Here is a 14,624-nt window from a genome sequence, read left to right on the forward strand (position 1 = left end):
TGCCTATGACTAAAGTGTCTAAGTAGGCTAGTCCTACTAATATTACATTTGATTGGTAGCATGTTTGTAGCGTGCCAGTTTACCCATCCCCTACATCAAAACAGCTTAGAATCAATCCAAGAATCAGCTGTCGGCGTTAGGCTGTAGGCGATTTTCTATAACCATTTTCATTCATTTCAACAATGGTTCATTGAAACGTTGTTTGAATAATTTCGCCAGTCATCACCTTCATTGTAATGATTAAATGAGATTAAGGAGTCGACTATTGACGGATATGCGGTCTTCATCATTTTGAAATGCGGGATGAAACTTTCTGCCACCTGGTGGTTGTTTGGGTACATTGCCTTAGCCTCGAAAAAAATCGGCTTGACGGCCTGCGGGATCTCTTCGGGAGTCCCGCGGGAGAAGGTGCATTCTCAACCCGTACCCACTGTACATCATTGTTGGCAAAATGATCATGATAGCCTACATATTTCAGCCATATCTGGTTGAGTCTTGAGTAGGCCTCGAGGCTACTTTGCTATACATTAGTTATAGACTTATATATAGACTATATTGTGGTTATAATGTTTGAAATATATGTATCACAGTTTATCAATAGTTCTCATAAAAGTCATCAGATGTCATCATTTAAGGGGTTATTTTTCAAAAATTTCTCCCGGGGGTGCTGGGTATATTTTCCTCTTTTTTGTCCTTTGCCAATCACACCCCTGAAATATGGTGTGAATCAATCCATGCTGTTCAACATTATCGAGTGCTGTCAGTAAGAAAAAGAACAAGGAAATTTTATATGACATAGACCAAATAGAGCAGCAGCAAACACTAATGAAATGGTTCCATTTTCTATGCCCCATTCAGTTAACCTAATGATAGCTGCTGGTTGGCTTAGGTTGTATCAAATTTTCTGTTTTTTTGTCCTACAGTGACCTCAAACAACAGGGCTTTGGATTTGTTCACACTCGATTTCGGTACTGGAAAACTGGTCTTGAAAGTCCTTAAAAAGTGCTTGAATTTGGCCATGAAAAAGGTGTACGAACCCTGTTTTTAGCATAAAGTTCTTCCACAATTTTAGTAGACTATATGTGCAACTTTACCAAACAGTATAGAAGTAAATTCATTCTCCTTGGCCCACTCTCGTGCGCGCTCAATGGACACCCGCCCCTCGACATGCACATTTAGTCCAAATAAAACATTCACAATTGTGAACGCAATGACGCACAGAAGACGACTAGCTGAATTATTGTTAAATCCGGTTAGCAGCATAAGTAGGCTATGTTGTACACATTTTATTAAAACTCTTACTTCAAGTTGACTGACCATATCAATACCAGTGTTTTCTCAACTCCAAGACTTAAAAGAGCCTGTCTCAAGGAGAAAAAGTATTAGCTTACCTTGAAACTTAAACACATGTGGAGAAACTGAATAGTCCAACCAGAAGAGTATGACAAGCTAGCCAACTACGCAACGTTGTTTACAATATTTATTTTGAGGCTTCAACCAGACAGCTGAATTTAAGAGGTTGAGTTGTAATTTGAATAGTAGGCTATAATCTGCATAAAGTTTGCTGTTATGAATATCAGAAATTTCAGTATATAGAATGTATAAATAATTATATATACTGTGTGTGTGTGTGTGTGTGTGTGTGTGTGTGTGTGTGTGTGTGTGTGTGTGTGTGTGTGTGTGTGTGTGTGTGTGTGTGTGTGTGTGTGTGTGTGTGTGTGTGTGTGTGTGTGTGTGTGTGTGTGTGTGTGTGTGTGTTTCAAAATATAAAAGACAAGCTTTACATCTTTAACCCTCTAAGCACCACCGTCGAGTTAACTCGACAAGATGCGGTACTGGATAAAACGGCCGAGTTGGTCAAATTGGGTGTCAAATTTTGTTCAAACTCCCTGCCACTAGTTGGCAGACATGTCATACTACGTCACTGACTCAGAATTACATCATGCTTCTATACAAATTATTCGAGCAAGAGCACTTTAAATCAGTGCGAAATATCAGCTGAGCTAGTTTGCGTGGTGTGAGCCATTGTATCAGAGCAGTATTGTGAACGTAAACGAGTATTAGCATTAGATAATCGTCTAAACACATGGAAAAAGTTTACCAGGAATGAAGTGTTGGGTCCTCGGTTCGCTGACAGTTATTCTGAAGGGGAAATATCTGCCTTCAGAAGATGACGGGGATTTGTTTATTCACACGCGTCTCTGCCTAGCAATGCTGCAGCTGGACAACGTGAGAGAAAAGTCCTACACCAAGCACAAACGTGGATCCTTTGCCCAATGTCAGTGTTAGGAACATTATTTCAGGGGTCTAGGTGTTCATAGGGAAGTTAGAAGACCCACATCAGACATGTTATTTGTGTAGAGAACGACAGTATTGGTCGGGGCACTGCCATTTTATCGCGCTAACCATTTTGCCCTTTCGTTTTCCTTGTGCCTCTCCATAATTGCGAGGACAGGTAACGTGATGGAGAATTTGTCTAATACTATTGGGTATGTCAGTATTAGGGTGACCAGATTTGAGTTTGCAAAAAAGAGGACACTTCAGCGGGGGGGGGGGGCAAATATATGTGCACATACACGGCAAATATATATGCACATTTGGGTCACATAGGCTATGCACCTATGAACACGTGCATTCATATACATGTGTCAACATACATGGTGATATATGATAATGAGCTTTATTGGCCGGCCCAACACTAACAGAAAAACACTGCCTCAAAAGGCTATTTTGAACACTTGTAGTTTAAAGTTTTAAATGTGCAAAAACAAACTATACATTCGTAGGCTATACAATGTAAAGTTTATTCACAACAATGGTAAAACAAAAATAAGAAAAAATAAAACCTAATTGCACAAAATGAGACATTTTTAAAGTTGAAAAATTTTCCAATGGCTGATACTTTTCAGTCCTCCTAAACTGCCTGCTTTGCAGGTCAGGCACTCAGCTTCGTATTGATCTCGACCGAGACGAAAACATGGAAATTACGTTTCAATTAGTCAGTGAACTTGCACTTGCGTTTCGGCATAGCTGAAGATGCCGGATAGGTGTGCGCGTTGCCGGTAAACAAGGAAGTGTGCGCTGATGAGGTGAATAACCAATTAAATTGTTTCGCCCGCGGTAAGGTCAGGCTCTACACTTCAACTCAATGCAAAGCGAACTGTAGGGGGAGGGCGTGATTAGCCTACTAAGTGAATGAAAGAGCAATGCAAATTCGGTGAAAACACGTTAGGCTAGAATAACAAAATCCCGGACGATTCTGAAATTCCGCCCGGACACATTTTTAGGTTTCAAAAAGAGGACGTCTGGTCACCCTAGTCAGTATGGAGGTCGAAGTGTCCATAGGAGAACTGTGGGGCAACGTAGCAGCAGTGTAGGTAGTCGCAATGAGAACGAAAGCCCTGCTGATTCAGTCCACTCGGGAGGTGCGCGTGGCAGATCCAGGGTGCCATCAGACAAAATAGGCAACAGGTGTAGGCAGTGTGGGGTGGGTTTTTATGTTATGCCTTGCAATGAGAAGTAGGCATATCATGAAAGTTAAGGCTGGCTTACATTGCACGATTTTGGTCTGTTTTAACAGTCGGCGACTACTTTTCCAAAATCGGGCGGAAATCTTGCCAGTTGTACTAGAATCTCGGCGCGCTCCCGTCATCTAAAGGCTGGCTTACATTGCACGATTTTGGTCTGTTTTAACAGTCGGCGACTAAATTTCCAAAATCGGGCGGAAATCTTGGGAGTTGTACTGAAATCGCAGCGCGCTCCCGTCATCTAAATCGTTTAGTGTAAGGTGCCAATCTTAGCGGTTTTAAGTCCGTCGGAGGCAGTCTTTTTCTAGTTTTGCCGTTACGACAATATCAAACATGTTTGATATTATCGGAAGTCTTATCAGTCGTGGCTCATGCAAATAGTGACGTGAACATTAAAAACCAATAGTAACCTTGCGCGAACATGAAACAGGAAGGGGCAAAATAGGCGACAGCTGTAGCCTTTATGATTATTTGTTATTTCATTTCTTATAATTTATTAGTCGGTTGTTCTACGTGACAGAACAGCTCTATATCTGTTAGTGATGTCACACATCAAACAATGCTGCAGAAACGCGAAAAAATTACTTTGATATGAGTAGGCTATCATATGATTTCCTGTGAATGATGACGTGTAGCCTATTGCACGATGGAAATAATTTGAAGGAATCTAGCAGCAGTCTTGTAAATAGTGACCCACAGTCTTTGCAAAATCCTAATCTGAGACTGGCCTGTGACTAGACTGTGACTAAAACCTCAATGAATTGTCTTTAGATGTGAGAGGGTCTGAGACTGTAGTTTTTCAAAAATCTTTTCCAAATCTTTGCAAAGTCTGGCAATGTAAGGTAGGCTTAAATCGTTTAGTGTAAGGTGCCAATCTTAGCGGTTTTAAGTCCGTCGGAGTCAGTCTTTTTCTAGTTTTGCCGTTACGACAATATCAAACATGTTTGATATTATCGTAAGTCTTTTCAGTCGTGGCTCATGCAAATAGTGACGTGAACATTAAAAACCAATAGTGACCTCGGTCGACGAACACGAAAACGGAAGGGGCAAAATAGGCGACAGCTGTAGCCTGTATGATTACTTGTTATTTCATTTCTTATCATTTATTAGTCGGCTATTCTACGTGACAGAACAACTCTATATCTGTTAGTGATGTCACACTATCAAACAATGCTGCAGAAACGCGAAAAAAATACTTTGATATGAGTAGCCTATCATGTGAGTTCCTGTTGATGATGACGTATAGCCTAGTGCACGATGGAAATAATTTGAAGGAATCTAGCAGCAGTCAATAGTGAATAGTAAATAGTGACCACAGTCTTTGCAAAATCCTAATCTGAGACTGGCCTGTGACTAGTCTGTGACTAAAAACTCAATGAATTGTCTTTAGATGTGAGCGGGTCTGAGACTGTAGTCTTTCAAAAATCTTTTCCAAATCTTTGCAAAGTCTGGCAATGTAAGGTAGGCTTTAGCAGACCCTCATCAAACGTGTTAGTTGTGTGGAGAACGAAAGCTTATGGTCGGGGCAATGTGTTTTTTTTTTTTTATCGCACTAGCCATGCTGATTCACTCACTCGGGAGGCGCGCGTGGCAGACCTACAGGCTGTCAGACAAAATAGGCAACAGGTGTAGGCAGTGTGGGGTGGGTTTTCATGTTATGCCTTGCAATGAGAAGTACCATGAAACACTACAAGAAGTGTCACCTGGAGGTGTTCCGGGTCAGGTGATTAATGGTGCCGGCAAGGTGATACGCTGAGTTCTCTATCCTCAAAATGTTTGTAAAATAAGCAACTAGAAGTTTTATGTTGAAAATGAAGGAAAATAACGTTTATGTAATCTAGAGAAAGAAACGCAGATGTCCCGAAAAACAAGTAGAACCGGTAGGCAAAAAAAGAACCAAGAAAAGGAGACGGCGTCGGACATGGTAGACGCAGACGAAATGAGAGAACTTATGGCAGACTTGAAGAAATCCCTCTCAGGGGAAATTCTGGACTTTAGAATGGAGTTCAGAAGTTTCAAAAATGAAACGGAAAGAGACATTAAGCAAATAATGCAACAAAACGCGGCATTACGACAAGACGTCGAGACCCTAACGAAGAGAACAGATGAATTGGAGACGCGGGTGAGTGGACAAGAGGATGAAACGATTAAATATCAAGAGGAAATCAAGCGCATGCAAACCCGTATTCATGAGATGGGTGAGCAGGTGGATTACATTGAGAACAAATCGAGACAAAATAACGTTTGCATCTACAACATCGATGAAAATACTGAAGGGGATGATATGACTACGTTTGTTAAAAAAACTGTGCAAAGACGCTCTGCGCATTGAGCAGGAGATTCCAATTGCCCGAGCGCATAGAATTGGCCAAAGGAACGAGGGTTCTCTTAGACCAATTATTGTGTCCTTCACAAACTTCAATGGGAAGAAAGAAGTGCTTAAAGGGATAATCCGGAGTGAAATGCACTTTAGATCAATTTTTCGGACTATTGGGAGTACATACGTTGAGTTGACACCAAAATCATGTCATTCGGATGTATTTTGAGAAAGTTCGAGCTCACCGTTTTTAGCCAAAACTCGTTAGCCTGGAGGTGACTCGGGCATGTCATTTCGCCGCTACAAAACGCTATTTTTATACCTCTTCTACTGTTCCAAACAACACTACACTTACGTGGTAGTGAGTAGAGGGTCCCTAAAGCCAAACCGAAGTATCCCCACGTCTTTATGTGGTCGGATAGAGAGCCCAGAATGAATTTAATCGAGTCAGTACCTTTCCGGAAAAGTCGCTGTTGCAGCTAGCAACGTGTTAACAACATTTCAATAACATTTCCGGAAAGGTACGGACTCGATTAAATTCATTCTGGACTCTCTATCCGACCACATAAAGGCGTGGGGATACTTCGGTTTGGCTTTATGGATCCTCTACTCACTACCACGTAAGTGTAGTGTTGTTTGGAACAGTAGAAGAGGTATAAAAATAGCGTTTTGTAGCGGCGAAATGACATGCCCGAGTCACCTCCAGGCTAACGAGTTTTGGCTAAAAACAGTGAGCTCGAACTTTCTCAAAATACATCCGAATGACATGATTTTGGTGTCAACTCAACGTATTTACTCCCAATAGTCCGAAAAATTGATCTAAAGTGCATTTCACTCCGGATTATCCCTTTAAAGCGGCCTGGTCAAGAACAGAGATACTCTTCAACGACAAGCGCATATATCTGGATCATGACTTTACAACAAAAGTGAAGCAACAACGAACTGAATATAGATCTGTGCGGGAACAATTAAAAAAGTTGCAGATTAAATCGCACATCTTGGCCCCAGCAAGGCTCAAAGTATTCAATCAGGATGGAACTACAACAGTCTTTAAGAATGCAAAACAAGCCCAGGAGATTCTACAACAGAGAGGCCTATACAAGCCAAATGAAGGCCCTACTGGATGAGTAATCTACTAAAGGTTCGCTGGGAAGTAGGCTAATGTTAAAGAATACAACAACTGATCGATGCTTAAAGGGATAATCCGGAGTGAAATGCACTTTAGATACATTTTTCGGACTATTGGGAGTACATACGTTGAGTTGACACCAAAATCATGTCATTCGGATGTATTTTGAGAAAGTTCGAGCTCACCGTTTTTAGCCAAAACTCGTTAGCCTGGAAGTGACGCGGGCATGTCCTTTCGCAGCTACAAAACGCTATTTTTATACCTCTTCTACTGTTCCAAACAACACTACACTTACGTGGTAGTGAGTAGAGGATCCCTAAAGCCAAACCGAAGTATCCCCACGTCTTTATGTGGTCGGATAGAGAGTCCAGAATGAATTTAATCGAGTCCGTACCTTTCCGGAAATCTTAATAAAGTGTCGTTAAAGCGTTGCCAGCTGCAGCTGCGACATTTCCGGATTTTCGGATACATCCGAATTACATGATTTTGGTGTCAACTCAACGTATGTACTCCCAATAGTCCGAAAAATTAATGTAAAGTGCATTTCACTCCGGATTATCCCTTTAATGAGGACATTTGTAAGTGCTTCCTTCATTGCTATTTCCAAAAGGAGCTTATTTAGTTATGTTTCTATCTAATTTCAGAATTGACCTATCTGATAAAAGACCCCCATTGATATACGTTGGTTGAATGGGATGGTTTAAACTTCAGCTTCATATGAAATGACAGACTTGAGTGTTTTTTTTTTTTTGTTTGTTTTTGATGGGATGTCAGAAAGACCCAATGTGGAAACAAAGCTGAAAAGAGGACATTGATTAAATTCTCTCTCTCTCGCTCTCTCTCTCTCTCTCTCTCTCTCTCTTCGTGGAAATGTGTGGATGAATGTGTTGGTGTATGTGTGTGCATGTAAATAGGGGAGGGTTTTGGGATAGGAGTGAGTGTGTGAATCTAGAGCAGAAGTATAAATGTGGGAGTCTAGGAATGTGAATGTGGGCGTGCGGGTGCATACTGTACGCAGGGGATGGCATCGGGATATGAGTGGATGTGTGTGCATGTGTGTGTTTGTGTGAGTATAGAGCATGAGTATAAATGTGGGGAATTTGGGGATAAGTGAGTGTGAGTCTGAGTGTGTATGTGTGTGTATGTATGTATGTGTGTGCATAGTGGAGGACATCGGGATATGAGTGGGTGTGAGTGAGTATGTGAGCCTAGAGCATGAGTGTAAATGTGAGTGAAAGGACGAGAGTGTGTGTATATGCATGACTGTGTGTGAATCTAGAACATGAGTATAAATGCGAGTGACAGGATGAAAGGGAGTGTAAGTGTGTGAGTGTGTAAGAGTAGACTGAATGTTTGTGAGAGGGGGGGGGTTGAAGGGGTTTGGGGGTGGATCTTTATTGTGTTGTTTATATTCATTTGAAAGATTAATTAATAGAAAAGGGGATTAGAGGCTATGTATAACCTTGTCAGGTATTAATACCTGTGTGTAAAGTGTATATACACACTTTAAAGGCGGCCAAGGCACGCCAATACAACCATTGGAGGAATATGGTTGATGAATACCTTTTTTTTTTCGGAACCAACTGTTTTCTTTTTTGTTCTTTCTTTTGTTTTTTCTTTTCCTTTTTAGACACTCCCTATACACTACATACATTACTCTTTCCATAGCTTCCAGTATCCGTACGCACATTAATATTGTCGGTAAAGGTATAGCCTAAGTATTGGCAGTAAAATAAATAAATTGATTGATGCATGATCTCAATGTAATATCACTGAACGTAAACGGTTTAAATAACAAGGTAAAGAGGGAGAAAATCCTCCTACAAGATAAAGGAGATATTATTTACTTACAAGAGACACATTTGCAAAAGCAAGAATATGAGAAACTTAAAAGAAAGACAAACACTCAGATATTTTTCAGTTCATACAACTCAAGTCAGAAGCTGCGTTTCCATTGACCATTAAATTGCGCAAATTAAGAGTTGCAAAAAGAAATGTGGTTAATGGAAACACACACATTTCGAAAAAACTCACATTTTTCGATAAAAAGTTTTTGCGCTCGGGTGAGGTGGTATTTCGAGCGTATCAAAATTTGTATATTTCGCAAAACTGCAATGGAAACACTTTTTTTTTTCGCATTTGACGAGTCACGTGATCCAACAACCGGATGTTAGGAGGAACGAAACCGACGAAGAAGACTGTCGACAGGAAGTGGCACCGGGAGAATAATGTAAAATAATATTTTTTTTTTCATTAAAAGTGGCTCGTGTCATTCTAAAATGTTGAATCCACAGCTCCTCTGTGAACTCGCCGACAACACTTTCTCAAAAACGCTGCATACGCAACCGCTCAACTAGTTTTGTTTTGCTGGTTTAACATTATGAGAACGGTGCTGAAAGAAATCTAGATTCTAGATTCTAGTTCTAGAAACGAATCAACTGGGCTGATCTACGAAATATTCCACTGACATGGCTGTGACATGATTTAAGCATAGGCCTACAACAAATTCCTGTGAAATATGTCATTTTTACTTTTATGTTTCTGCCCCACCGAAACGTAGGCCTCCTCCGCTGATGGCTTATAGCCTAATGACTGATAATCAGCGTTAGTGCCGTGGTGGCAATTTGAATGCATTTAGTGTAAATCTGGGTTATGTTGATAACCGCCATGTCTCCTAATGACTTACAGCACGCGAGAATACACGAGATTTTAATTTAGTTAGCCGAATGTAATGGAAACACCGCAATTGCGAAAATTGTGATTTTCGACATTAAGACAATATCGACAAAGTTTTTGCGCATATTTGTAATGGAAACGCAGCTAGAGAGGAGTGGCAGTGATAATTAAATCACATGTAGGTTTTGAAGTAGAAACACTTTATAAAGACAAAGAAGGTATGTGTTGGTAGTAGGAAAAATAGAGGGAGCTTATTTCTCTTTCTTCAATGTTTATTACCCCCCAGACACAGGAGTAGTTCTTATGCAACAATTGATAGAACTTCTAACTACAAAATGTAAAGGGATAGCAATCCTAGCTGGAGACTTGAATCTGATTATGAATGCAAAATTAGACTCCACTAGTGGTAAGATACATAGAGCAGAAAAGAACGCAAGCCTCTTGAGGAAAACATGTACAAATGTAGGGTTGGTAGATGTATGGAGGATGCTTCACCCTGGTAAGAAGGATTTTACATGCTACTCAGGAAGGCAGTCTGTATACAATAGATTAGACTATTTTTTTATGTTTAAAAATGATGTGACATTGGTAAAAAAATGCATGATTGGAGCAATTACTATGTCAGACCATGCAGCCATTACAATTGTAATCACAGTAAGTAGCACTAAAGGGCAAACTATATGGAGACTAAATAACTCATTATTACAAGACACAGAATTTATTTTAAAAATTAGAAAAGTAATTAAAGATTATGTAGAAATAAATGATACAGACGGTACAGATCCAGTATTACTATGGGAAGGAGCTAAGGCGGTTATAAGGGGCCATATTATATCATATGCATCAGCAAAAAAAAGAATAAGGGAAACACAACAGAAAAGGTTAATAGATGAAATTAAACAGCTAGAGAATAGACATAGTCAGACAAATAGCAAGGAGGACGAAGTAGAACTAAAAGAAAGACGTCAAAGGCTTGATGATATCCGTATATTGGAAATTGAGAAACTGATGAGATTTACACAACAACAGAATTGGGATGGGGGCCCAAAATCTTTAAAGCGCTTGGCTTATAATCTCAAAAAACAGACAAATAAAAGTTATATTACAAGATTAAGCACAAAGCAGTCTGAAATTATTATTGATAAGGACCAAATTGCAGAAGAATTTGCTAGGTATTATGAAAAATTATATACAGAGGAGGTTAAGGAAGATGTAGTGTCAATCCAGAATTATTTAAAGGAACTAGAGTTGCCAAGACTAGCACAGGAGAAGAATGAAAATCTGGTAAAGAGAATTACGACAGAGGAGGTAAATGCACAAATAAAAAACCTGAAATCTGGGAAAGCGCCAGGTGATGACGGCTACACAAATGAATTCTATAAAATCTTTAGAAATTAAATAGTTCAGCTTTTAGTTGAGGCATATAACCATGCATTAGATTCAGGAAAATGGGCACAAACATGGAAATCATCAATTATAAGTCTAATATAAACAAGGGAAAGATGCTACAAAATGTGCTTCATATAGGCCAATATCATTGCTTAACACAGATCATAACATTATATCAACTATATTAGCTAATAGGTTAAAAAATATTATTGTAGATGTGATTGATGGAGATCAGTGTGGTTTCATACCAGGAAGACTATTGGTGGATAACATTAGGAGGACTATAAATATTATTGATTATGCTCAAAAACAGAATGAGGATTTATTGTTAGTAATGTTAGATACGGAGAAAGCCTTTGACTTGGTAAGTTGGCCTTTTATGTTTGCTGTTCTCGATAAAATAGGCTTAGATCAAAAATGTTCTTTATGGTTACAGGCAATATATAAGAATTCAGTATACCGAGTGAAAACTAATGGAACTTTATGAAGAAAATTTGTCCTACAAAGAGGTACTAGACAAGGAGATCCTCTTTCTCCACTGGTATTCGCAATATATATTGAAGTTTTAGCAGTAGCCGTAAGACAAAATGCAAACATAAAAGGGATTAGAATAGGAAAAGAAACACAAATTAGCACTTTATGCTGATGATGTAATACTATATTTAAAAACACCAGAAAAGACAATACAAAAATTAATGGTAGTAATTCAAGAATATAGTAAATGTTCAGGTTACAAACTTAACAAACATAAATGTGAGGCTTTAAGTGTAGGGAAAAATACTAAGCAGACAGTGAGGGATCTATTCAATATTAAATATACAGAGAAAAATATATAAGTAAGAATTTGGATGAATTGTATAAAATCAACTATGGTACCCTGGAAAACAAAATAAAACCAGATTTGAATAGATGGAGACTTGTCCCAGAAGGCTTAGTTGGACGTGTGGACACTATTAAAATGATGGTGCTTCCACAGTTCCTGTTTCTATTTCAAGCACTACCACTAGTCATAACAGACAAAAAACATAGGGTTAAATTAAAATTATTAACTCAGCCGAGAGAAGAAGGGGGATTAGGAATGCCAAATCTTAAGAATTATTTTTTCTCAACTCAAATTGAGATTATATTGAAATGGATGAAGAGTGAGGAGAAGAACAAATGGGTAAAAATAGAAAGAGAACTAACTAAAATATCATTAGGTACTGTCCCATTTGTAAGTCGGAAGGTTCAGAAACAACATACTGACAATTTCTGCATTCAGAATACAATATTAAACTGGAGACGATTATGTAAGGTAATCAATATACCGTCTGAATACATTTTCCTTAGAGAAATGAAGCATGATCCAAATTTTATCCCAAGTAAAACAGAAAAAATATTAGATGACTGGGCTAAGAAAGGATTAGTGACGTTCTCACAAATGCTCACAAAGCACACAGTGGATTCATATGATAGTATTACAGTGAAATATAATTTAGACTCAAAACATTTCTTTAAGTATCTACAAATAAGGAGTTATATCAACAGAAATCCACAAGGAGCAACAGAGAATCCTTTGTTGCAATACTTAATTGAAATAAGACACACTGGAAAGGAGAGACTTTCAAAAATATACAAAATACTTCAAAACATAAGTCAGAGAGAGAATGAAAAGAAGGGAAAATGGGAAGAAGAATTAAAGTTTACTATTACAATGGAACACTGGAAGGACTCTCTAAAAGACATTTTCACAATATCAAAATCAAAACACTGGAATGAATTTAACTGGAAAATTCATCACCAAGTATTTCTTACGCCAGATAAGTGTGGGAAATATCAGTTGTCAGGTACAAGGTGTTGGAGAATATGTGGAGAACAGAATGCAAATCATGGTCATATCTTTTTTCTATGCCCTATGTTGAATGATATTTGGAAAGAGGTTAAGAAAGCTTTGTATTTTATTTTCGACATAAAAGAAATATTGGACTGGGGAAATATCCTGGGTATTAATATATTGGGAAAAATAGCACTAATAGATAAAAAAAAATATTTAATATAGTACGGATAACAGCCCTCAAACAGGTGACAATGTCCTGGAAACAACCCAAATCACCAAACTTAGATAATTGGCATAATTTAATAAAAAAAAGTCTTAGAAATGGAAAAACTCACATTTAAAGTAAGAGATAACTTAGACAAATGGAAGAAATTATATCCTGAGGAAAAAATAAACAAAATAGAACATTATTTTAATAACATGAAGTGACAGATACTGGATGCAACACACGCACCCACACACACACACACACACACGCGCACACGCACACACACTACACACCACATGGACATTATTCTCTTTTCTCTTTTTCTTTTTTTTCCCCATTATTTATTTGTTTATCTGTTATTATTATTTATTTACTTCCTACCTATTTCCTTTTTGTTATAAAAAAAACAAAATAAAAAAAAAAATGCAATCATAAAATATTCCTTGAATGATTTGATTCAATGTGTATGGATAAATGCAAAGACTGTGTAAATGTTTAAATGTGTACAGCATGAATGACAAAAGGATTGCAATAAAGTAATAAGAAAAGAAGTATCACCTGGATGAATAGGGATTCATTATATTTACAATAAAAAGCCTGCTACAGAAATTTGCATTCCCATCATCTTTCCATTTATTATTTATTACACTATTGATTTACTATTTCCCTGACCATTTAGTATGGCACAATGTGTGTTCTTTTTGTGTGTACATGTCCTTGTGATGTGAATGTCTGTCAACTAAAACATAATAATAATAATAATAATAATAATAATAATAAAAAACACAAAGTGGCAGATCTAAAGGCCATAGTCAGGCAAAATACAGGTGTAGGCAGTGTGTGGTGGGCCTTTGTGTTGTGCCCTGCAATTAGAGGTACCACACCATGAAACACTACAAGAAGTGTCACCTGGATGAACAGGGATTCATTATCTCTATGGCAAAAGGCCTGCTACATAAATTCGTAGCATCATCATCATTCCCATCATCTTGCTATTAGAGGCCTATGATGATTTACTATTTCCCTGACCATTCAGTATGGTACAATGTTTGTTCTTTTTGTGTTTTCATGTCCTGGTGATGTGTATGACTGTCAGCAAAAATACTAATTATAATAATATTAATATTTTTATAATAATATAAAAAATTTTCATGAAAATTCAAAAATCCAGATGGCCGCCACCATATGACGTCATAATATGCAAATTAGTTGGATACATTTAATCCCTACATAAACTTTGGGTCATCCTTAACTCATTGGCTGCCATTGACGTCTAAAGACGTCATTATTCGCCCATACGTTCACTGCCATTGTCAATCACGTTTTTTTACAGGGGGGGCTGGGGAACAACCTGGCGGAGCTTGTCACTGAAAATCACGCTTGTAAACAAAGAATGTACTAGCGAAATTAGCCTCAAGGTGACAGTATTGACACTTTTCATGGGAGAAGGTAAAAAACATAGCCTGCAGACCAGACTCTCTTCTATGCAGAGAGTCTGGCTTAGATCCATTGGCAAACGTTTATTTCCTGGTTTGTGGACACTTGTCTAAAGTTTGAATTCA

Source organism: Sardina pilchardus, chromosome 17 (assembly GCF_963854185.1).
Source record: "Sardina pilchardus chromosome 17, fSarPil1.1, whole genome shotgun sequence".
Classification (NCBI taxonomy): domain Eukaryota; kingdom Metazoa; phylum Chordata; class Actinopteri; order Clupeiformes; family Clupeidae; genus Sardina; species Sardina pilchardus.